At 40.7% G+C, this 26,463-nt stretch overlaps 1 long non-coding RNA gene across 1 annotated transcript in view; it reads left to right on the top strand.

The window, feature by feature from the left end:
• The window catches only part of LOC308616618, a 121,465-nt gene extending 95,206 nt beyond the window's left edge, over positions 1-26,259 (top strand). The window contains exons 3-4 of the long non-coding RNA XR_014015733.1: positions 17,412-17,499; positions 25,759-26,259. This is a non-coding gene — a long non-coding RNA (uncharacterized lncRNA). The remainder of the gene's footprint in view (positions 1-17,411; positions 17,500-25,758) is intronic.
• Positions 26,260-26,463: the final 204 nt, after the last annotated feature.

Below are 26,463 nucleotides of genomic sequence, written 5' to 3'. Positions count from 1 at the left end.
GTCTTTTTGACGTGAAAGGATCAATATATTTTAGAAAATGCCTAACTTTCTATTGAATAATTCATTTGATGCATGATAAAGTTGGTTCAGAAAAGTCTGGGGTTGCCATCTATATAGCTTTCACCCAAATGATGAGGAATAAAATAGAATAACCACTGCCCTAGGTGCCCAAACACATAAGTTATTCATGGGAGTTCTCAGTAGTCACCATGGAAAATAAAAAAACAAAACCCAAAAACCACTTTTTGCACAATTCTTGACCAAGCATTGAAAAGTATGATATGAAATGCTTATGAAACACCTTACAGACACATATTAACATTCTTATTAACATTAACCTGATCTTGGCTCAATAAACTTGTGCCACAAAGAAATATGACATCTGTGGAACATATAAGCTCAGTAGTTGGGTCGCAAAAGTACTAAACAGAGACCTAAAGTCACTTGGAAATGTTTACTTTTATTTAAAAACAGAATTCTCAAGTGCCTCTCTGCTTTCTGGTTTCATCCAGGACAAGAATGAAAATACTGAAATGTGGCAGGATTTCTAACAGAATTGAAAGCCAAGAAACACTGAAAACACAGTCTTGAGATTTCCGGTTTAATTTCCAGGACAAAGAGATTCATTGTCAGTTTATAGCATCTCTGCTACATAGATACCTGGATCAGCAAAAGCTATTTGACCTCTCTGGGGTCACCCGGTGCCCTATTTTAGCTCTGATTTTGCACTGCTCTTCCCAATAGTGTTCTGGGATGAGGCCAGCCTCTCTTTACCACAGTGGCTCCTAAGCATTCCCAGAGGAAGAAATGGAAAATATTTGGGATTTTTCTTCTATACTTTCACATTAGTTTATTCTCAGAGCACTTATCATTTGTGTTTTGAGCCACATGTTGGGTAAGGAAATATGGAAGAAACGTTTAACTACTTTTTTCCCTAAAGAGCATTATCGTATTTTTGTTACTATAGTGCTTTGTTTTGCTTTGACACATGGCTTCTGTAAAAATTTCAGTCAGTCTTACCCTTTGAATTTAAGTACCTAATTCAGGGGAATAAAAACAAACACCAAAGCATGACTTTTTTGTATTATGAATGTAGTTGCTTTCCGTGTCAATCTTTTTATGATATTATTCAACTCATTAGCTTATATCTATTATATGTAACACAAAAGAATGTATCAATTTTGCAAATTTATGACAAAATTCATCAGTACTCTGGGTTTCACTTAGCACTGTTTTTCACAAATGCCATTTCCTTTTCTTGCAACCTTACTTCATTCTTATGCTTGAGTGTGGGAATAAGTTAAGAAAGGCAAGCTTTTGTTAAGTTAGTACCTTCATATCACCGTGGCATAGACAATTACATGAAATAAGACAAAGAAGGAACTGCAGAGGGAAACAGAGGTTATTAAATTTGGTTAAGGGATGGCAACGTGTTCTCTGCTGTCCTGATTTGTTTTGGGCCAGAATGCACTGAACAGATGTTATTGATTTATTGCTAAAAGTTGTTTCTGGCTATGTTCTGACATATCACTGTATCTTATGATACTTCGCTGTATCTTTCATACCCATTTATTTTTTAACATTCCCATAGCCACCACCCTGTGTCAACTTCTCGCACCTTACACTTTAAAAATCAGCTGTAGCCTCCTAACTAGAAATTGCAAGCTCAGGTGACTGTCCACAAGAACAGAAGGATTAAGCTGGGAACAAGCTGACCTGAGAGAGGCTGGGCTCAGCAGATAAAACCCCTTTTGGGATCAACTTACTGTCCATTGGACTTCCAGTTGGACCACCACTGCTGAGTGGCTCTACACCCATTGTATTTTACTGCCTGCACCACTGCCTCCCACCAGATTCCTCCAGTGACTCAGCCACTAAACTGAAAGCTCCTGGTTTTCCTCCAGTTTGGCAGGTAGGAATGACTGTTCTTTCATGTTCCACCCTGGCCTCTGTCCCTGGTTTTCGCTCTTCATTTATATTTCCCAGTCTCCTTCAGCTCTGCATCTGCTTTAAACAACCAGCACTTTACAACATGGGACTTCAGTTTTCCATGACAATTAACAGTGAAAATTATGGCAGAATATGGTTCCTCTTGATACTCAGGTACCAGTCACCAAGGGAACTGTTCTGGTAATTCGTCTTCTCTGTACAATGCTTGTTCTCTTTTCAGAGATATTCACCAGTTATGTTTTGGTAAATGCAAATGGGTCTCTCTATTGGAAGGGAAGGTGAATTGTACTAAAGAATACTTTTTTATCTGGTGAATTATCAGAATGGATGAGGGGGTTTCTAGATTAGAAGAATCTGCCAGGCTACATGACATCTTTTAGTGCCCTGGCTTTTTATGTTCTGGCACACTTTAAAGAGACAGAGTCAGCTCGTAACACATCAGTACTCTCTTGCCATTCATTCCATGGCCTTGCCTCCTTTACTTTTGGGTTTTCTGATTGATCACTGAAGGAAGCATGTTGTACAGTGAGCGATATCTTGATCTTTGGCTCCTTGGCTAGCTCTTCTCTTTGCTGTGCCAGGTGTTCTGCTCTGCTCCTAGCTTCATACTCATCTTTGCTTTTTCCTTCTGGTATCTTTTGACATATCGGATATCAGATAAGCCATAGACATGATAGTCCTTTAGGCACAAATTGCCAAAGTCATCGTGCTTTTGACTTTGCCCTATTTCAGCTTGCCCTTGATCCTTGACTTATCTCCCAGTTTTGACCTATCTGCTATTCTTGGACGTATCAGCTAACTGTGCTTTTCCCAGCTCTGTCTCCCTTTGTGGTTGAAACTCATTCCTCGGGCTCTTTTCAATCTCAGTCACATGGGGTGGGATCTCCTCTTGCCCTGTCCCCGGCTCTTGAGACCCTAAAACTTGATAAGTCTTACTTTTCTGGCCCAGAGGATATTCATCTTCCAGTAAGGACCTTCTGATATGAAACACTGATAACTCTTCATTTACCGCTCCAGATTCATTTGTTGCCCAGCTCTGTTTCTCAAGAGCTGGACCTCGTTATGGGCTGTACCACCGAAGCTCTCATGCCTTGTGGTTTCCGTTTGGGTTCAGCAGTGCTGGAGATTAGCAGACACGAGATAAGGAAAGATGGAGTTTTATTTTCTTTGTTTCTCCTTTTCCTGTAGTCACAGCTATTTTTAATTAGTTGGCACTGCTCTTATGGCTCTGGTTCTCACTGGGTAACATGATCATCTTTTTGTCTCATTTAGTGTAGAGGGAGTAAAAGCTTTCTAGTAGCTAGTCCTTGCATGTTTCACCATCCTTCATTGATAACTTAATCTCACCCACAGTTTTGTAGATTGTTGCATCATTATACTTTTTTTTTAATTAGTCATTTGATTGTACCATCTGTTTCTTGCGGGATCCCTGACTGATACATGGGTGTTGAGAAGACACAAAGTGTGTGTACTTGATGGTAATAGGTCTTTGTGAATGTGACTGCCCTTTGGGGGATAGTGACGTGAAGGTCACAATATATGTCTCAGAGTTATATGTACATTCATCTTAGGCAGGTGGAAAAACAGGAGCTGCGAGGAGAGGATTGTTTGAGGAATATAGAGAGTTAGGATTTTCTCTCCAAGGGGATGAAATATTAAGATGGGTACACTTGAATAGCCCTCTGCTCTTCTGCTAAGTTAGTAATTTAGGGAATAGGCACAGTGACGGCAATAGAATAGCCATAGGGAAAGTTAGAGCAAAAGCTGAGCATGTGTGCATGAATCAGCCAGTCCACCCAGAGAGGACTTGGACTGCTTTCCTCCTTTGGAGGTAATGAATGTCTACCATACTGGAGTCAACTAATGAATTAAGCATAAAACTGCATAACTTTGGGGATTAGCTTTTTCCTCTACTGAGGCAGAAAAAGAGCAGCGGGCAAAGCTCTATCAACATCTCAACTGGGGAGTGGGTAAGAGCATTTTAGCTGAATAGCACATGGAGGATGTAACAGAGTCTTTTTTCTTTTTTTTTTCACAAAGGTTGTTTTATTGAGGATGTAATGAGAAATTTATTCATTCACATAGCTTTTATGTAGTCTTAATTTTCATAATAAAAAATTTGGTAGCTGAACTTAGGAAATGTGAACATGATACTCTTTCATACTTGAGAAAATGAAAAAGATGAGAAAGTTACAGTAAAGTTTGTTACAAATTTGTCTGAACTTACTGGGCATTACTGTATCCACCTATTACAAAAAAAAAAACAGAGGGGAAGAGGGTCATCAAACTCATTAATATAACTGATGATGCACAGATTTCCATTAAATTGGTTTTAATTTCTGAGTTATCCCTATCAGCAGTTTACCTTATTCCAAAGCTTCATGTTTATTACCGAAGAATCAGAGAGTTTAAAAACTGGAAGGGAATCTTAAAGATGCCCAGGCCTAACTATTTATTTTTCCCATAATCAAACCAATACCTGGAGAGGTGATGAGACTTGAATTTGCAGTCTTGTTCCATATGAGCATTCAATGGCACCCCTTTGTTTTTAAGGTAAAAATCAAAACTCCTTAACTTGAAACACAAGGACCTCGATGATCCTGCCTGAACACCCCACCACTGCCTGTTCCCTTTCAGTCTGACTAAGAGTTAGGAGGATTTTTCCAGTCAGTTCAAATATTACCTCCTCAGCAAAGGTTTCTCCAATGTCTCTCTTCCTTTTCCCTGTCGCACTGAATGATAAATCCCAAGAAAACAGGCTTATTCTTTCTGTATCCCCAGCGTTTGCCTACTGCTTTGCCTGTAGTAGATGCTCAAGAAATATTTTTTTAGTTGATAGTTGAAATAACTGTATGACATTTGAGTAATTTAGCATCATTTGGACAGACACCAGTCTGATTCTCCCCTCACTCTTGTCCCTTTAGCCAAACTTTTATCTGTGTCCTCTAATTTCCTAATAACTTTTAACTCTGTCCTGCTTTCTTTATCCCACTTGCCATTACTATATTTTAGATAGTGAGTGGCTCACTTCTGTGTGATTGCGAACATCCCTGAACTGACGTCCACATTTCTGTTTTTGACCTCCTTTAGAGTTCTGCCACCTATCTTTTATAATAGATCTAGAAGCCTACAACTTCTCATCACCTCCTTTTCTGCTCCCCTGCTTTGAATTGTTGTCACCACTTGAACAGAGTCATTTTTTTTTTTTAAATTTATTTATTTTTTACCATGTCATCTTATTTATTTATTTATTTAGCCTATGTTGGGTCTTCGTTTCTGTGCATGGGCTTTCTCTGGTTGCGGCAAGTGGGGGCCACTCTTCATCGCTGTGCGTGGGCCTCTCATTATCGCAGCCTCTCTTGTTGCGGAGCACAGGCTCCAGACGCGCAGGCTCAGTAGTTGTGGCTCACGGGCCTAGTTGCTCCGTGGCATGTGGGATCCTCCCTGACCAGGGCTCGAACCCGTGTCCCCTGCATTGGCAGGCAGATTCTCAACCACTGCGCCACCAGGGAAGCCCGAACAGAGTCATTTTTGATGGTGCTGTAGACTTTAGTGGCTTTGTGTTTTATAAGCTGAGCAAGAAAAAGTGCCCATGGGCATGCATCTAGTGAAGAGTAATGACAAAAGGTGCTGGGACTTTCAAGAGCTGTGAGGCTATAGGAACAACAGAAAAAGTGGGGCTGGTAAGAAGCTGAATCGTCCTGATGTGCCCTCTCTCTCTAGGGAGGCCTCCTTAGTGACATAGCAATGGTGCTACATTCAAAGTTCAATTCAACCCCGTATGTGGGTTAGCAGATTACTGCCTTAATCCACTGGGCTATAATCCTAACGTATCTCTGAATCTTTAAAGCGATCAGGTTGCAGAAAATTTGGGGTATTCAGTCACTGTGTGCAGACTCTGGTATTTTTGTCAAAAACATTGAACTCTACAGCCAAATTTAAGTGGGGAGCATAGGAATTATCTGGTAAATTATTCTGTGCCAACAGCTAAATGGGATCATTCTGGACCCAAGTTGATTTTTTTTGGCCTATTCAGCCAATCTGAATTGGCTGTCTGTGACAGACCAGATTTAACAGATCACGGGCTTTTAGACAAGGGACTATCGTTAGCAGAACGACATAGAGTCGTTTTTAGGGAAATCATGAAATCCCTTCTGTTTCAGCTGGAGTTAAAAAGGAAGGGTGAAGAACAATATACATGTAACTTTGTTTTGGCACTAAGTGCTTAAATACTGATTGAAAATTAGTGTTAAAAAAAGAAGTTCCATGTTCTAAAATTTTAGGTCATAGAGAAAAATTAATAACAATAAATATTCATCTTTTGACCTATGTCAATAGAAATGGCTGATGATACAGACTCAGTTCACCAGATTTCCATCTGTGTTCATTGAGCAGAGATGATTTCAGACCAGTCTCCCTGTCTTTGCCCTGAATTAAATCTACCTTCTGTGTTTCTCCAGTTCTATCCTACTCAGTAAAGAACCACACAACCCACACGCATAGTGAACAAAACTATTATTTAATGGAATCTTTCCACTGTGAAACCAAATTATTTTAATTGGCTTAAAATAATACTAAATGCTGAAAGCCAAGTACATGACCTCTGGACTTGCTGATGTTTAAGATATCATACTCTTCATACTTTCTAGTGAGAGTCTCAGACCCGTCTCTGAAGAAGGGCCAAATGTAAATAAATTCATAGTGTTTAGATTAAGGTTTTGCCAATGTGTATTATGTCTCATATAAGCTCTTATTATATAACTTCCTTCTTTGGGTTGTACAGAGTTCTTGTTTGTTGACATTCAGGTTGTGTCTAAAAAGTGTATTTTTGATTTATCCTACTCACCTAGGCAGAGTGCCCTGGACCTTAGGGGATCTGGTTTATAATTCGTGGTTTATTTTTTGTGGTTGTATATTTCCTACATTTTGTTCATGTGCCCTTGGACTTCTTAGGGAAAGCTTGACAGCTCATTTTTATAAATCAATAAATAAGTAAGTAATACATCATGGATCAAAAGCCACAGCAGCAGCACCATAGGGGGAATTATATTGTCCTAGGCACTTATGTACTTATAATGATGATATCCTTGGACCCAAGGCCTAACACATTTTTCATTAGAACTATTAGATTCCATACAAGATCAACAATTACAAACATTCTAGTGAAGACGATTAAAATTCAACAGGCTTCTTTTACAAGCTTCAGAGTTTAGTATTCTTATGTCTTCCTCTTTGGCCTGACTTATTTCTGTATTTCAGAATTCCCTTGTTTGACTTCCAAAAGCTACTCTATTAATACCTCTTAAACCCAGAGGCATAACTGAAGAAGAATGAAAACTTGGAATTCTCGAATCTGTAATGGACCTTTCAGGAGCCAGTTCCAGCTTTGGAATTCCATCCAGGAGCAAGCATGCCTATCACTCCACTTGCTCCAGGTTTAACTTTAGAACCTCTAGTCCAAGAGGGGATTTTATCTCTTGTAAAATCCATCACGTTTCCTTTGGGAAGAAAGGAATGAGCTTGAGAGGGGGTGACTCCTCAGGAGCTGTAACCTAAAATGTACCTGCTGCATATGTAGATATTCATCTGCTGTATTTAGCACCGTCTCCCGGCCCCCAACACAGTGCCCCAGCACAGAGGAGGACTCACACATGATTTGTTGAATCCATGAATGAATAAATACAATTTTTAAAAGCTGGTAGAAAACCCAACAATTTAATAGATAGTCTTAAATCTATGACTTCCACATGTATCACCTTATACTTCAAAGCAAAACAAAGGGACATTTTATGAATAAAAGAAAATAAAATATAGGAAGATTGAAAAAAAGAGAGGCAAAGGGGAAAAGAGAGAAGAAACAAGGCTATAGCACTTTATTCTGATAATGTGTTTGAATATTTTGGTATGCTAGTTGCTTAGTTTTCTGTCTAATTGTCTTGTTTTGGCCTTTTCTTCCTGCTTTATGGTCAAGTACTGGGCAGACTTAAGCAAAATTGTGATCATTGAAATTTGTTCTAAAAGCATCTTCATCCCTTTCATCATTTTATTCCCAAATAGTTAGGTTAGTAATATCAACAGCAATAAAAATAGCTCACACATTTTAAAAAATTTAGAACACGTTTAGAATTTAATGTACATATTAATATGTTTGGTTCTACATGTACCATAATATATTTGTGTTCTATTTGCCTTTCTATTCTGTTTCCTGTTTTTCCCCCTTTCTTTTTTTTCTTTTTTTCTTTTTTTTTTTGCGGTACATGGGCCTCTCACTGTTGTGGCCTCTCCTGCTGCGGAGCACAGGCTCCGGATGCGCAGGCTCAGCGGCCATGGCTCAGGGGCCCAGCCGCTCCACGGCATGTGGGATCCTCCCGGACCGGGGCACGAACCCGCGTCCCCTGCATCGGCAGGCGGACTCTCAACCACTGCACCACCAGGGAAGCCCTCCCCCTTTCTTTTTGATTAAGCATTTTTTATTCCATTTTTTCCTTTCTACTGACTTCTATGTTACACTCTTTTTACTATTATTGTTAATAGTAATGTTAGTAACAGTAATAATGTTATTGTTATTACTATTAATGTTATGTTAACATTAGATTTACCAGATACTTTTCATTTTTTTTTCATTTCTTTCTTTTTTTCAATTGAAGTATAGTTGATTTACAATGTTGTGTTAATTTTTGCTGTACAGCAAAGTGACTCAGTTATACATACGTACACATTCTTTTTTATATTCTTTTCCATTATGGTTTATTACAGGATATTGAATATAGTTCCCTGTGCTATACAGTAGGACCTTGTTGTTTATCCGTTCTGTGTATAATAATTTGCATCTGCTAACCCCAAACTCCCAATCCATCTCTCTCCCACCCCCCTCTCCCTCTTGGCAACCACAAGCCTGTTTTCTATGTCTGTGAGTCTGTTTCTGTTTCATAGATAATTGTTTGTGTCATATTTTAGATTCCACATATAAGTGATATCACATGGTATTTGTCTTTCTTTGTCTGACTTACTTCACTTAGTATGATAATCTCCAGGTCCATCCATGTTGCTGCAAATGGCATTATTTCATTCTTTTTTATGGCTGAGAAGTATTTCATTGTATATATGTACCACATCTTCTTTATCCATTCATCTATTGATGGACATTTAGGTTGCTTCCATGTGTTGGTTACTGTGAATAGTGCTGCTGTGAACATAGGGGCGCATGTGTCTTTTTGAATGATAGTTCTGTCCAGATATATGTCCAGGAGTGGGATTGCTGGATCATATGGCACCTCTACTTTTAGTTTTCTGAGGAACCTCCATACTGTTTTGCACAGTGGCTGCGCCGACTTACATTCCCACCAACAGTGTAGGAGGGTTCCCTTTTTTCCACACCCACTCCAGCATTTGTTATTTGTAGACTTTTTAACGATGGCCATTCTGACCAGTACCTCATTGTACTTTTGATTTGCATTTCTCTAATAATTAGCGATGTTGAGCATCTTTTCTTGCAACTGTTGGCCATCTGTATGTCTTCTTTGGTAGCTCACACATTGGGAAGCCTTACTTTGTGCCAGGCATTAGCCTAAGGGTGCTGTATGCAGAACTGCACGGAATCTTCATGACAACCCTGTAAAGTAGATGCCATGATTTCTTGCATTCTCCAGACAAGGAGATTGTGATGAGGAGGTTTAAAGGAGTTAAGTTCCTTTGCCCAAGATCACGCAGCACACATGTAGCAGATTTGAAACCAGGCAGCCTTTCCCCACACCCCCTTGCTGGGTGCCCAGTGTCCTCAGTGCATCCTCTTGGTGCCCTCAACCCTCATCACAGTGCTCGCTCTAGCTGCGAAGCCTCAGGAGCCCTGTGGTGTACCTGGATGGCCTTTCCTAATCTCATTCTCTTCAAAACTTGAGTTGTTGTGTGTTCTTCAGAGCCCTCCTCTGAGAAATAAATCCTTGCTAATGGATTAAGAGCTGAGAATGAGTCCACTTGTTGTTATTCCAAGGAAATTCATTTATATATTTAACAGAGGCTCCCTGAAGATTGTGCTTCACCCAGAGGAGTGACTACAGTATTGAGAAGTTCTGACAGTTGGTAAATCTTTGGGGGAGGGACACTAATTTGGTCCAGGCTGACTTTTCAGTGCCCTTCGCATCACACTAAAAAAGCAGATGCCGTTTCGGCATATGTTCTGGAAAGATGTGACGAGGGAGAAAGTGTTGCATGTTCCTTTATTATTTATAAGTAATTCTAGTCAGGCTCATTCATATGTATGTGCTCATTTCCCCTTTTGGCTGTGAGAGCACCCAGGGAAGTTTGCCTGTATCCTTTGGGGTTTCTTGGGTAAGAGGGCAGTTTGACGCCGGAAAAGAGAGACTGCATTGCCCTTTTTGATCGACATTTGCGCTGATGCAGCAAGCAAACAAGTTTCTCTGTGGGTGGGTGTGTTCTAAATCAATTCAGAATTCTTTCTTTAGTGATATTGTTTGTTGTGGTATATGTATGTGGATAGAGAAGGGGAGAGAGAAGGGGAGAGAGATAGAGAGACAGAGACTATGAATAAAACCCTGGATTAAATTTGGAATTGAGTTTAAATTTGTGCCTTTCTATGAGATATATGGGAAATAAAAATTTCAATCTTGAATTAACTTATTTCAACTCTAACTGTGTATATATAGAGTCCGGTAGTCATGATAGGAAACTCAGAAATAAAGCACAAACGGTGGAAAGAACAGTGGTCTTCTAAGTCGGAAGGCCTGGGTTCTTGGACTCACCCTGCTGGATCTTAGCTGTGAGAACTTGGGCCAGTTAACTCTCCTCTCTGATACTCAGGAGACCCTCTTGGTTTGGACATGTTATAATTCTATGATCCAGTGATTTAAATCTTTGCCATTTGTAAACCTTTACTTCAAGGACCTCACCAGCTGTCTCAGGTTGAGTTCCCAAGAAGCAGACCCTGAGACAAAGATTCCTGTGCAAGTGATTTTTAAAGGAGGTGTCACAGGGAAGATCAGTAAATGAATGGGAAGCAGGACAGGAAGAGTAAAAAGCAAAACAAAGATTCATCTTAGGCAAAGTCCTGTAGAATGTCTATCAGTCTTATCCACAAGGGAGCTCTGGAGTGTTAATTGTGCCTCAGAGGTGTCATTACATGAGGCAAGGGAGCTGGGTTTTCTACCCCTGTCACTTGTTAAGGGCCACCTTGTTTCCCCTGCTCCCTCTCTACTCAATTCCCTGAACTTCTGGTTTCTCCCAGGCATGAATGCAAAGGGACTCTAGTGGATTGAAGACAGTTTTCCTAAAAAGAGTGAGTGCTGGGTGCTGGAAGTGAAAACATACCCAAAAGGGAATGGTGCACAAACATGGTGGAAAGAGATCTGAGGAGAGCTGGGTGGGGCACCATTCTGCTCCACCCTACCATACTTCGTGAAAATGGCTAAGTTACTGTCAACTTAAATTTACATGGGGAGAAGAAAGATGGTAAATTAGACTTAGAAAGCAGCCACTCTCTTTCCAGGACTCACCAGTGAAGCCAAATGTCATTGTCAAACCAAAGCAATTCTTATCCTCAAATGTGATTGCTAACAAAGTTTCAGGAGATATGGGAAAGGCACCAAGATTATCTAATATGATGTAGAACTTAGATTCCCTCTGAGGTCGGTATAACATTTTTTATATAAGGCAGGGTCAGCCTTAGGGCAAAAGTTGTCTGCTCTGTGTGTGGTGTCCAGGATATTATAAATGAGTATACTCTAAAAAATAATCACATGAAGGGTAAAAATGAACTAAGAAAAGGTAACTGGGGGAATCTATGCATATGCAAATATTCTTAAAAGCAAAGATATTTATGTTCAATTTTCAGGCAATGGTTTTATTCTTTCCTCAGAGATACTTATTATTTTTTTTAATGAGTTACTCATTTTCTTTCGAAACACCTACATACTTAAAATGTTTTATGAATCAATTTTTTATTTGACAGAAGTGAAGATACTTGTGCCCATAAAAAATGCCATGTGTTTTTGAAGTGTTAGAAAAAACAGCTCTTTGGCACTAAACAAAGCTGAGGCAGGAATGTAGGAGAGCAGCTGCAGAATGACAGAAAAAATGTAAGATAATGAGACATGTGAGAGAATGTATAATTTAATGTGAAGCTTGAAGCAAATGGCGGGAGGAGGAACATAAATGAGAAAACAGTTAAAAATAGTGACTAAAATGACTTTAAATCCAATAAAACATAAAATGAATCAATTAGTGCTTAAACGATATAGAGGAGGCATGATGCTGTGAAAGAGTCTGGAAAAGGCTGACAGATTTTTAGTCTATGAATTTAAATTCATAGGACCAACAATTTCTCTGCCTGGAGAGATTTATCTGCTGTTTTTTCTTCTTATACTAGTTGACAAAATGACTTCCTTTCTTTTCCACTTTCTGAGATGTGAATCAATCTGTTATAAAAGCCTTAGTTTTCAGTTTTCTGAAAACATTCCACAAGATGTATGATAAAATGTGTTCAAGTTTTAGAAAATTCTTGTAACTCCCGCCAAACTGTGGCTCTTTCTGTATATGGATATTAGACGTGCTTCTTAGGAATTGATCAGAGTTGGCTCATTGTGGGAGGTTGATGGAATTCTGGGGAATGATGGCAAGTAGCAAGTGGCTCTCTATGATGTCTTTTTACTTCTTCCTGGTTTTTACATTGTATATGAGCCTGAGTATTAGATCCTGTAACAATAACATTCAGAGTCTCTGCAGTGAGTGCTTACTCCATGGGAAGTTATGGAAAGCTTTTAAGAACCTTGAAAGCCTTTAAGAACAGGCTGACTATATCTGTCATACTGAAATGGTTTACCTGAAGCTTGTGTTCATGAAGTTGAAGCTTGGACGACTTCTAGAAACCCTTCTTGTTTCTAGGAAAATAGTGTGTTCCCCATAACAAGTGCTCAGTCAGTGCTGGCTGAATATATGAAGGGATAAAATAGTATGAAAATGAGCTTCATGGGTGGTTATGCTAACAAAATGACGTTTTCACCTTAGAATATAAATAAGAAGTCTTTTATTTTTAACTAAAGTCCAGTCTAGCAAATATCTTTCTCACTCTTAGTTTTTTACATTTTCAAAATTCTAACTGTCAATTAATTTTCTAATAGATGTATGCTTTTAATGGGTTAGTATATCAATTTTTCTTCAGTTTTCCTCCGAATTGATGGTATGTGTAATAATCAACTTAGCACTGAGGAAGTATGATAGATCAATGTTTCTTTATAAGAGTTTTGAAAATTTTCTCATATTATCTCATTCATTGCAAGAATATACTTTGTGGAGAAGTCCATATCAGAATTTTGTGAGCAGCTATGGTCTTCTATTCCTATCTATTCATATTAAGGTAATATTTCTAAAATATGGTCTGTGAACTCACTACCTCAGAATCACCTTGAATGCTTGTAAAAATTCTGATTCCTGGGCTCCAAAACGAACCAGTGAAATAGAACTTTAGGGCCTAGCCTCTGAAATCTTCATTTTTTCCAAGCTCTCAAGGTAATTCTTGTGAAAAGTTGAGAACCACTGGCCTGAAGTATAGGGTGTACCTCAGGCAGACTTGTGCAGTAGGCTTTGTCTTCAGAGATGTTTGACCGTTCCTGTTTCTCCCCTGCCTCCAGCACCTGTGGTGGTTATTTCAGTCCTCCAAAATGTATTTTATTACGAATTTACACTAATGCATCCATGACTTGATTTGTTGACCATCCTAGATTGTGTATTTTAAAAACAGGACTGATGAGGATAGTACAGTAGGCCTAAAAGTGACTGGCTCTCTAATGGTGGACTTTTAGCCACTGGAACAAAGGATTTGTTTGCAGGGAGGGGAAGCCTCCTCGGCAAACATCCATCGCATCACTAATGCAGCAGCCAGCCAGCCATTCACCTACTTACCAGGTGGCCCTTTTAAAGTCACTTTCGTGCAAGGTCCCAGGACACAGGAGTCTGAGTAGGGATGAGGCAAAACCAACTGCAATCTTTTCTTTCCCGCTGTCCCTTTAAAAGTATTTAATTAGGGAAAATTCTTTTCCTGCCCCAGATGAAAACTTGTGCAGTTCCATGACATTTTGGTCCTTTAAAGTAAAAGAATGCATTCTCAATGGAGTCATTCACTGTGTCTGGTTTCATGTAATAATCAAAACTTTGAACTTGATTTTAAACTCAATCTTCCCTTTTCCCCAGCTAGGCTTTGCTTTGGGCTGTCTGCTCACAGTGGCCTTTCTCCCTCTTCTCCCACATCTGGCATTTCTCTTCATCTCCTAGCTTGATGACTACCATGTCTTATCCTGCCAGGATTGAACTAAGGGGACATGGAAGGGCAAGAGAGACAGGAAAGTTCTTGCTTGATTGGTACTTCTTAGGATGGTTTGACATTCTTCAGTCAGTCCTTCAGAAACTGCCACTGGGCACATGTGATGGCATATCTTGTGGTATGAGGGATGCATTTTTCTCAAGTTGGCCCATGTTTTCCTGTCCTCCCTCCTTCTTTCCCTCCCTCCTTTCTTATCTTTCTCTTTTCTTTTTCCTTTTTTTTTTTTTTTTAACCTTTTTTCTTTGCTGGATCACTCCACACAGATTAAGGTGTGATCCTCTTAAGCAGTTTTTAAGTGGTTTCAAGTCAAATCAAAGGCTCCCTTCCTTTTAGGTTTACACGCATGCCTCCTCTTCCCTCAGCAAATCCTGGGCATGCAGGCAGATTACATAGTACAAAGCACACTCTCTTTGCTTTGGACTAGCTAGCCAGCTGTTTCAGTTATCTATTGCTGTGTAACGAACAACTCATACAGTGGTTCAAAATAACCATGATTTATTATTTCTAATGGTTTTGAGTTGATTGGGTGGTTTCTTTGCCTGTTTTGCCTGGGTTTACTCATGGGCTGCATTCAGCTGGAGGGTTGGCTGGGCTGGAAGGCCCAAGATGGCCTCATTCGTACATCTAACAGGTGATGCTGGCTGCTGCCTGGGATGTCTCTCTTTCTCTCAACCCACCTCACCCACCTGCCAGTGTCTTTCAGCAAGTGAGATTGACTTCCTAAGTGGTAGGCTCGGTACAGTGCCTCAAGAGACAACACTAGAAGTTGCAAAGCCTCTTAAGGCTTAGACTTCTAAGTCACATAACATCACTGTTTTACATTTTATTGGTCAAAGCAAGTCCAAGGCCAGCCTAGATTCAAGGGGTAAGGAAATAGAAACCATGTCTTGATGGAGGAAGTGACAAAATCACAATGCAAAAGAGCTTAAATATCAAGATGAGAGGAATTTGTGGTCATATTTTGCAATCTACCACCCTGACTTTTTAGAGTTTTTCAGTTTATTTCAAATATCAGTTCACTGTGTCTCTGTTACTGCAGAAAACATATATCAAGCTCTCTGAGTGGTTCCACTGAAGAAAATTCCTCATCCTGGGCTTGAGAGCAGGCAAAACAACTGGAACAACTCCAGAACAACAACAACAGAACAGTTCATTCCAAAGAAATCCTCCTTATAAACATCTTCCTAATTTTTGATACGCTTATTCTTTTATACCATCAGCATGGATAAGCATCATGTAACATGTTTATGTATGACTTCTTTGTAAATTCTTTATGTAGTCTCATACCTCCTTTGAAATGCAATATTTATTGTATTTTGGTGCCTTCACCCAAACTTTATTTTAACATTTTCTTGTACTTATTTGAAAAAGGTTTCCAAAGTGAGCTTCTCTAACTTCTGAGCAAATACTAACCACTAGGACAGCTTTGGAGTCATATGGGCCAGAGTTTGACTCACAGATTTGTCACTTACTTCTGTCTGATCCTTACATGATCACCTCTGCAATGGGACTAATAAGACATACCTCATGCAAGGCTTAAGCTCATTTTGACAGTCTCATTCCTCTTTGCCAGTGATTTGTCTCCAGCCCTGTGTGACCCGGTTCTGGCTTATCACATGTGAGGTGAAGTCTGCGAGGGGTTTCCAAGAGAGATAGAAAAGATGAGGTCTTTTCCTTTGATCCTTTTTCCTCCTTTTCTTAGTTTGGATACTATTATATGATACCTAGAGCTAAGGCAGTCATCTTGTGACCAACCTGTGACAAGCCTAAGGACAAAAGGCCATTTCACTGAGAATAGTGGAGAGGTGTGATTGGCAGAAGATCCTGGCTGGGCCACTGAACTAACCCTAAAATGCCACTTCTGGGATTCTTGTTATGTGATAGAGTTAAATATCTTTATTGTTTTGTTACTGATGGTTGGGTATTTTACTTGCGGCCAAAGCATACTAATTGATATAGTGGTTGTTATTGGACGTAGGAAAGGGATTAGTACCCAAGGTGAATTAAAAAATAAGTAAAAAAAGACTGAGAGAGTTAAAATGACTAAGCCATACTCTCAGTCAGTAGCTGATAGGAACCCTGAGACTCTGACCTCCACCTTCCAGGGTCACTTCCAGTCAGCAAATATTTATTGAGCATCTACTAAATGCAAGTCCCTGGAAGGCACCTTCTCCATCTCTGGGCCCGAAACAACCTCAGGGTGTCTCTGGCCTGCCTGGATGTGTGGGTGTAGAAAGCCGGCAAGGCAGATGTAGAGTTTTCAAGTGTGCACAGGGTGCTTTGAGCAGAGAAGCTCAAGAAGCTTTCTCCTGGAACTGATCCAGATGTCAGAAAATCCTTCCTCCTCCTTCTCCCCATTGTTGTAGAAATCTCTACTGGGAAATAGGAGCATGTTCTGGGTATCAAGGAGGTTGAAATTGGCCTCATGCCCGGGTAGAGCAGAGTTAGTCTTTGGATGGGCGGGAACTGTGTCAGCCTGCAGAGAACTGACCCAGGGAACTTGGGTGGCAAGGATTAGTAAGAATCTGTGGAAGATTGGGCTCCCTGAAAACAGATCTGAGCTGGAGATTTGCATGCAGGAGATTCATTGGGAGTGCTTTCAGGGACGCTATCTGTAAAGGAGTGAGGGAAGCAGGATTGGTAAGGGGAGGAGGTGAGCTTCAGCACAGTGGCAACAGAGGCCTCAGCCAAGGCAGGCAGAGCTCTGGAACTGTGAGCACCCCGGAGGAAAGGGGGCCTTGCTGTAACCAAGCATTGGATACAGGCTGTCTGAGGAGGGGTACAACCTTGGGTAAGGCGGCTTTCTTTGGCTGAGCACAAATCTCAGAGAGGAACCCAGCTCTGAGCCATTGGCAGCCAGCGTTCCCTACAGCTAGAAGGAGTGAGTTAGTCTTGAGGGGGGGATCTGGCATACCTTAGCATTCACTATAAAACCCAAGTCTTGCCTCCTGCTAACCAATGTGACCCGATACAAGGGCTTCATAACTCCTCTCAGCCCAGTCTGTCTTAAGCCATGTACATTTGTATCAATATGTAGTTGTTGATTAAAACTATGCTCACAATGTTTTTGTTTGCAAGCTTCTGAGTACTTAGCCTGTCTGTCTGTAATTAGTATCTCTTACTGTTTTAGGAAGGGATTCTGCCCCAGATCTGGTCCTGAGAGTCCACCCAACCCCAGCCAGCCCCCAGCAAAAGGGAAAAGCAAGAAGAACTCTATGGTAAGTGTTCTACAATAACCATACCCAGAGCTCTCCTTTAGAAGCGCATGTCTGTCAATGTCAGTCAGATATGGGGGAGGATATTCAATCTCACCCTACTTATAAGTAGGGAAAATTTATCCCTACTTCTTAGTAGACCCTACTCCTTATTAAAGTAAGGAAACTTGGCCTTTATGTGATCTTGAGGCACATTTGCAAAATGGCCAAAATTTTATTACATTATCTTAAAAAGGTATGTGTTAAAAGCCTCAGGTCAAATTCTTTCCCTCTCTTCCAGCTGTCACAATAATAATCAGTAAATGCAACATATGATACAATTGGCCTCTAAGATTGGTATTAACTATTATATTGATGTTAGCACCCGAGATAAACATTTAATGAGTGACTACTATGCATCCTATAGTAAACACTTACTGTGTATTTTAATCCAGGCACCAGCTCTACCAATTAGATACAATTATATCCCCAGTTCACACATGATGATATTGAAAGGTAGAGATGAGGTGATTTGCCCAAGTTTATGCAGCTAGTAAGTGGCAGAGCTGTGGTTGGAACCTAGGTAGTTGAATGTCAAAGCTTGAGAATTTTCCCTCTACAGCACACTGATGATCATCCAGTCCTATCCCCCAAGAGGCTAATGAGCAGGATATGAGTAAATATCTGAGATCTAGAAAATAAAATTCTATTACACTTAAGGAAATTAAAAATAAGGAAATAATCTTAAGTTTTTTTTTTTTTAAAAAGTGCATAGGATCAGTATTTGAAGATCATTCACACATCAGCTGCTTCCCATTTCAATTGTAGTTTGATATCATGGGTGATTGTTCAGTGCAAACCCTCCATCTGAGGCAGATCAGACAGAGTCCTAACAGTAATAACCTTTAAATCAAGTAAGTTTACTCCAAATGTTCCCAACATAGCCCAAAGCCAGAAAAGTTCACAGCTCTACATTAAAATGTTAGAAAAAGATCACATTGCAGCAGCTGCTTATGTGGATTACCTAGTCTAGCCATTCTGCTAAGACTTAAAAAAACCTGTCTGAGTTGTAGGAAGAAAAAAAAGCAAGCCTCTAAAATATCAAGTTGGTGCCTGTTGGTAGAGCTGTGATTTCCCATTTGTTGCCCCAGAAGACTCAGGTGTATCTGAAATAAAAAGTCAAGATGTTTTTCCAGACTCTAAGGCTGTGGAGGGTTTGGTTTTGTTTCTCTACTTCTCCCCACCATGTCCTATGCTGTTTCCAGAATCATTAGCTTCCCTTGACAATTTTTTTTTAATCCTTGAAATGTTTCACAGCAATCTAAAGCACATTAGGAACTCTCAGTTCCTGATGCTGTGAGATCTCTCCCTTCTCACAGCAATTTTATGCAACTTCTTTTAATCCTTTACAAAGAAATAAGGTCAAATGGACTTGCCCTCTACCAGTGTCTTCTGACTAAAGGCCAGTGATACTATTACTGTGCGTGTGTGTGTGTGCGTGCGTGCACGTGCACGTGCACACCTGACCCTTTGGAAATTTAATGCATCTTAACACTGATTAAGATTTTTACCTTCAAGCTAGAAGAAACTTCTGGAAATGATGGCTATATTCATTTTCTCAATTGTGGTGATGGTTTTATGAGTGTACGCATATGGCAGAACTTACCATGTTATGTAATTAAATCATATGCAGTTTTTTGTGTGCCGTTTATACCTCAAGAAGAGTATTATTCTGTGATGGTCCCTAAAATAAGTCATGTGGGAAAAATAAATCAGCCTCTGTGTGAGAGTAAACAAAATCCTGTCCCCTCTTGGGATCTTTCAGAGGTGTAGAAAATCATGTTTTTAAGACATAGTGAATTTAGGCAGGATTTAATAAACTTATAAGAAAAGTTACTGCAGGTTTGTTGCTTAAGACCTATTTTTTGCATAATATCATATTATATTTGAAACTCAAATTAGAGCTACCAACCTGAACAAAAGACCTGGGAAAAAATATCTCTGTGCTTCTTTTGAGAAATGTCATAGTGTGAGAAAATAAATCGGGATAACTGTGGAAAAAATAAGATTTTTATCTTCAGAACATCAGAGCATGGTCTGTAAGGCATGGTATGATCTCCGTTTTACAGAAGGGGATACTGAAGTACAATCTTAGAAAAGCCCTCGCAACAAGATTAGAAACTGCGGTGAGGAGTTTCAGTTATCAAATTAACTGTCTCTTCCTGAGCGCCTTACGCTCCCGTTTCTCTCCATAGTGCTACTTTCAGCAGCGTTGGTTTCTTGCCTTTCCTTGTTACTGTGGTTATTGTTGGGGTTAATCACAGTCAGAAAAATGATGAAAGTAGATTGTACAATAGCATATTTCTTTGTGTGGTGATGTTAAAGACCTGGTTTCTGACATCATTCATTTAGTTCCAGTATAATCATCTAGACCCAGAGGTGGAAATGATGTTCTTTACAGGGTTCAGAGATTTGCTGAGAGGGGAGAGAGTGTTAGAGTATAAGGGTTCTGCCCCGCACTACAACCTTTTTCATCACACGGAACAAAGTAAAAGTTAAATTGTCAGTCTAGTTTGAGGATGTTTATGAAAAGTTCTGAATTACCTATAAAGTGTCTGTGAATCTGAAACAGAGAGATCATGTTTCTCATCTTGTTGCTTGCAAGTTCAGAGTATTTAGCTTCTGTTGTGAAATGTTTTCTCAACTTGAAATACCAGGGTTCCTCATGCATGGAGAGAAGTGGCATAAAAATACACACAACTGATGTCACGTCAAGAAAGGCCAATGAAATTCATGGTGTTGCTCCTGGAAGATAAACAGACTAAAAATAATCAGTATGGTAGACCTCTTGGTTTACCCTTTGCATAGTTTATTGGCTAAGATTTTCTTTGGCCACATGCACCTTACACCTGAACTACAGTGGTGAACCAAACAGGGTTTCAGTTTTCAGACTTAGCAGGGACTTGGAGGTAATCCAGTGTCATTGTTCAAGGATGTCAATGAGAAATAAGGATCCTTCTTTTTTCTTGTTTCTTGTTCTACCATCCTTAATATATGGCCTTCATCCTCATGGACTTAAGTTCTACTTCTAGGAATTATGTTCAAATTTCAGACAAAGGACAAAAGCAAAAAACAAAAGGCACATGTGAGCTTACTCTGTCTCTTTTTAATAATAATAATAGTAATAATAGCAACAACAACCATTTAAAAAACATTTTCCAGAATCTCATGTAATAGAGTTGCTTTTATGTCTCGTTGGCCAGAACTGGGTCACATAACCACAGCTACAGGGAGTTGAAGGAAGTATTTTAAAGTGTTAATATAACCACTCTGAATTTTGGATTTTTGTTAGTAAGGAAAAAGTATAGAATAGTTATTGGGCGGGAAGGGAAAATTAGGAATAGGATTAATGCCTGTGGGAAGGACAGGACATACCTTTTTTTTTTTTAACATTATACTTCACGTGTTATATGAATTCAAATAGTCCATCTTCTACAAAGTTTCTCTTCACTCTCATTTGTTTTGTCTGGATTCCTATGGTACTTTGTCCTTTACTTTAAATAGAGTCTCATCGATCCCATTGTATTCATGCCTATTTTCTTCATTTAGACAGTGAGCTCCTTGAGGATAGAGACCTAGTCTAATTTACCTTTGTAATCTCATCATTTACTACTGTGACCGGCACACTAGTAGGAAATAAAAGGTTACTTGAATAAACATAAGGACAAGGTAAGCGGTGGTAGGTCGTGATCCCTAGGAAATGGACTTGGAGATTCTGAGGTGTATATACATGCCTCTTTCTGAGACTTCCTCGAATCCACTCTCACATTCTTTCTCCTTATAAGCACTTGAGCAGTCACAAATTCTTTCCCCCACCTGTCCTCCTCAACCTAACATTCTGCGTATACTCTTACCTTGGGCCAGTTTCTTTCTACTCAGAGTGGGTGACCAGCACTGCCTGAAATCCTGTCCTTTGGAAGGATTACTCCCCACTTTGAGTAAGATATGAGCTCAAACAATAACCCAGTGTTGACTTGTACCACACACCAAGCTGACTCCTCTGTCAATAAAGTTCATTTGTTTCCTTCTCAAAAGGGATCCCCACTCCTAATGCAGCCAAAGCTGTAAGCTGAGGGGCAGGCTTGGGTGTAAAAGTTGTGGATGACATGGGGTCTGGCTGTTTTTTGTGGCAGTTTACTTGTGCTTTCTGGCCCTGCTTGTGCCTGGTCTCTAATGTTCAACTTCTATCTTATAACTTTGATTTGACTGGTCTGAAAGAACAAATGTGGCCTACTTTTGTAAATAAAGTTTTATTGTTAACACAGCCACACCTATTCACTATCTACTGTCTATGTCTGTGTCTGCTTTCACGTTACTGATGGAACAGCAGAGGTGAGTAGATGTGATGGCAACCCCATGGCCCAGAAAAGCCTAAAATATTTACTATCTGGCTGATCCCTGGCTCAGGGAAATTTGGGAATTCAAGATTTTTTTATTGGAGTATAGTTGATATACAATATTATATGTTACAGGTGTACAGTATAGTGATTCACAGTTTTTAAAGGTTATATTCCATTTATAGATATTATAAAATATTTGCTATATTCCCTGTGTTGTACAATATGTCCTTGTAGCTTATTTTATACCTAATAGTTTGTACTTCTTAATTCCTTACCTCTGTATTGCCCCTTCCGCCTCCCCTCTCCCCACTGGTAACCACTAGTTTGTTCTCTACATCTGTGCGTCTGCTTCTTTTTTTGTTATATTCACTAGTTTGTTGTATTTTTTCGATTCACATATAAGTGACATTATACAACATTTGCTCTTTCTCTGTCTGACTTATTTCACTTAGAATAATGCCCTCCAAGTCCATCCATGTCACTGCAAATGGCAAAATTTTTATTCTTTTTTATCACTGAGTAGTATTTCAGTGTGTGTGTGTGTGTGTGTGTGTATGGCACATCTTCTTTATCCATTCACCTATTGATGGACACTTAGATTGCTTCCATATCTTGGTAATTGTAATTATGTTGCTATGAACATTGGGGGTGCATATCTCTTTTCAGAGATTCTAGATTTTTGACCAAATCTACTCAAATGTTCTCATCTCAGTTTTCAGGGTTCCATTTTTTCCCGATCAGGACCTTGGCCTTGGTAAAACAGGCCTGCTAAAGCTGAGAATTCAGCTTTCTTAGTACCTTTGCTCCTGCAGTCATTAAGTACTGAGTTTGAGCCTCAGTCTTTTCTGCCCTTCGGCTGTAGGAGATGAGAATCTCTTTGTAAGCCAAAATGCCCCGTCTTTCACATTTCACCTTATATTGGTGATTAATCACCCTCAGCCTTCCATTGTCTTTCTCCAGGGTCTCAATGGTCCGGAGCAACAGCCATCCAGTTTCATAGTCCCTGTGAACCTCTCAGATGCCTTAGGTGTTATATTTGTTAGTGCATTTCCTTCTCCCAATATCCTGACCCAGTTCATACTCAGGGCTTCCTTCATGGGTTTGCAACCTGTGGAGTTGCACAGGGCCCCGTGCTTAGAAATGTCCCACACTTGGTTTAATACTATGCTGTCACCATCTTGAAATTCTTAATAATTTTATCTTTGCACTGTATTTTGTAAGTGAAGTCTGATGGGGCAGTGGAACCTGTGCATGAACAGCACAGATAGGTGCACCATGCGTGTCCACCATTCTGTGCCATTCCATTAGCGCAAAGCATTTGCTGTGCTCCCTGAACTCAGAATTCTCTAGCATACGTGGGAGTTCAGGGAGATGCAAAGCAAGGACAAGGTAAGTAAGACTGTAACTGAGTGAGAGTTGGGGACTGGCATGATGCAAGGAAAGAGAAATTTCTTTTCTTTTCAGTCTTTCTTTACTCATCAATAAGCCAAAGATAGTGTTGGTAGAATGTGTGTATTAAGAAGTGAAACTAACATTTGGGTTATTTTTGTGCTGTTTTTCCACTGTTCTGCCAAGAACGAAGTATATATTCATGTGTAAGCTAGGAGCTATGAATTGTGTCATTTCTATGATTCTGCATAAGAGGTAAATAATCTTATATCTGCATTTAAAACTGATATTGCACAATATAAAGCTAAGTGGTAGGACTCAAGTTAATAATTAAAAATTTTAATCGACAACAGTAGATAGCAAATTAACATCCCATGAGAAGTCAGAGACTGAAGAAGAAAGGGAAAAACTTTATAAAGAATCTCTGGCAGCATTTTTCATTCCTGGTTTTTTGTTTTTCCTTGAACAAGGGGCCCCACATTTTAATTTTGCACTGGGTCCTGCAAATTACATAGGTGGTCCTTTCACCACTGTGAAGTTGTTTTGCAGTTGAATTGCATGCTAAGGGCAATCAGTGCACCACCTACCACTAGTCTTCATTGCTGACCAGTCAGTGAGGGATCCAGCTCCAAAATCTCCTTTCAGAGTCTAGTTCCCAGGACAGCATCTGGGAGCTGTCTGAGGTTTGGTTCCCCACGAGGAAAGCTCCGAGATGGAGATTTGCTCATAGGTGCCGCCAGGTATGATTTCAGAAATATCTGCGTAGAGGTGAGGGAAGAAGGGAGGCAGAGGGAGAAGTTGCGTTGTAACGCAGTTGTGACAGGAGCTTCAGATGATCTTATGGGGAGTTCTGGAGCTGGGATGGACCTTTGGAGTTGTTCCTGTTGAGGCAAGGGGCCTGGACCTTTCTCCCCTCATGTTGGTCAGGCATTGGATGCAGGCTGCACCCAGGGAGTGGGTCATTCTCCCTCAGCTGTGGGCAGTTCCTGGAGAAGCGTTTAGTTGTTAGTCCCAGCAGCTAACACTCGCAGCACCAGGGGGATGAGCAACTCCTAAAGGGGGTCTGGGCAGCACAGAGTAGTGTCCACTGAGCAAGGCCCACGTAACAGCCCCAAACAGGAGGACATCAACGGATTCCAAAAGACAACAAAGATTCCCTCTGAGTCTTCCAGTTTTTAAAAAGTCAGACAATGTAGAGCAGACAAGAAGAATGCTGCTGTCAGATTCACCATATAATTACTTCAGTGGTTTAACTATGAGTATTAAAATAGAGTCAGGCCGATATCAGTTTTAGTACAAGAAAACTATTACTTAAAAAAAAAATTCCCTCCCTTCCCCCTTTTTTTCAGGCTCAAAGCTTATTCTATCCAGAGTCTTGACTTATGGAGAAATGTGGAAGCTAGCATACTCTTACTAAAAGTGTTACCCTTGGGCTTCCGTGGTGGTGCAGTGGTTAAGAATCCACCTGCCAGTGCAGGGGACACGGGTTCGAGCCCTGGTCTGGGAAGATCCCACATGCCGCGGAGCAGCTAAGCCCGTGAACCACAGCTACGGAGCCTGTGCTCTAGAGCCCGCGAGCCACAACTACTGAGCTCGCGTGCTGCAACTACTGAAGCCCGTGCACCTAGAGCCCGTGCTCCACAGCAAGAGAAGCCACTGCAGTGAGAAGCCGAAGCACTGCAACTAAGAGGAGCCCACACTCGCCACAACTAGAGAAAGCCTGCGCACAGCAACGAGGACTCAACACAGCCAAAAATGAATAAATAAAATAATTTTAAAAAAGTGTTACCCTTGTAGCTCTATTACACTAGGAAAGAACTCAGACATATCAACTGCATAAGACAAGTGTTAGGGCCCACAATCCAGACCTTACAAAACTGTCTGCAGTGTATAGCACAGTTTTAGAATTAAAAATAAAATGTTTCCCTTATGATTGATGAGATTACATAGGGGCTGGGCTGAGATGGCATGTGCATGTGTGTGAGTATATTGGTTGGGGGTAGAGTGGAAGGGACACACTTTACAAGTTTGAACTGGGTAAGCCCAAAGGGATCATGCTTGGCCTAGGTCCCAGGGTACAAGTTTGTACTGGGCCATGAAAGATGATTCTTGGTCGTGTGTGTGTGACACCTGGTGTAGAGGCTGAAAGGAAGGCATGCCTTGTCAGGGATTTTCCCAGATGCTTTCTGGATTTCTCCACCATTGTCAGCAGCGCCTCCTTTTATTTTATTATTATTTATTTATTTATTTATTTATTTTTTTGCGGTACGCGGGCCTCTCACTGTTGTGGCCTCTCCCGTTGCGGAGCACAGGCTCCGGATGCGCAGGCCCAGCGGCCATGACTCACGGGCCCAGCCGCTCTGCAGCATGTGGGATCTTCCTGGACCGGGGCACGAACCCGTGTCCCCTGCATCGGCAGGCGGACTCTCAACCACTGCGCCACCAGAGAAGCCCAAAATATTCATTCATACTATTTTTTTTTTTTTTTTTGCAGTATGCGGACCTCTCACTGTTGTGGCCTCTCCCGTTGTGGAGCACAATCTCCGGACCTGCAGGCTCAGCGGCCATGGCTCACGGGCCCAGCCGCTCCGCAGCATGTGGGATCTTCCTGGACCGGGGCACGAACCCATGTCCCCTGCATCGGCAGGCAGACTCTCAACCACTGCGCCACCAGGGAAGCCCCGCACCTCCTTTTAGACATACAAATCATGTATACCATGCATTGCCAGGGCACCACTGGTTCTGGGAGTAGCCTGCTAATTGTTCTTCCTCACTGGTATAATCCTGGGGAAAGGGAAAGATCGGCAAGAAATCAACTTTTACAAGAACTCTATTTCTTGGTTTGAAGGAAAGAAATCAGGTTCTTTGGGCATTGGATAGAATATCCAAGGTTGTGGGGAGAGGCAGGCTCTGTTTCTCTGTTGGCCTAACTGTCCTGCTCAGGGTAGTAAGGTCAGAAGAAGCCAAACTTTCAGGGAAATAGAGGAAGGCTTAAAGCTCTAGCCATGGATAGGAGAGACAGCCTGAACTTCTCAGGCCCCCTTTACCTTGCTGCTCTTCCTCTTTCTTTTTTCTTCCTAAAACAGCAAGTTTTAAGAAGAAGAGGGTAAGAGGGTACCTCTAGGGTACCTTCTGCCTGTATTGAGGTTCCCAGTTGCTTCTTTGTAGACAAAGGTCTCTGGTTGTGCCAACGTCATCG

This window comes from Mesoplodon bidens, assembly GCF_964165515.1.
Source record: "Mesoplodon bidens genome assembly, chromosome: 4".
In the NCBI taxonomy this organism is placed as follows: domain Eukaryota; kingdom Metazoa; phylum Chordata; class Mammalia; order Artiodactyla; family Ziphiidae; genus Mesoplodon; species Mesoplodon bidens.
Note: the sequence above shows the minus strand (reverse complement) of the source record. Positions and strands in the feature narration are given on the sequence as shown.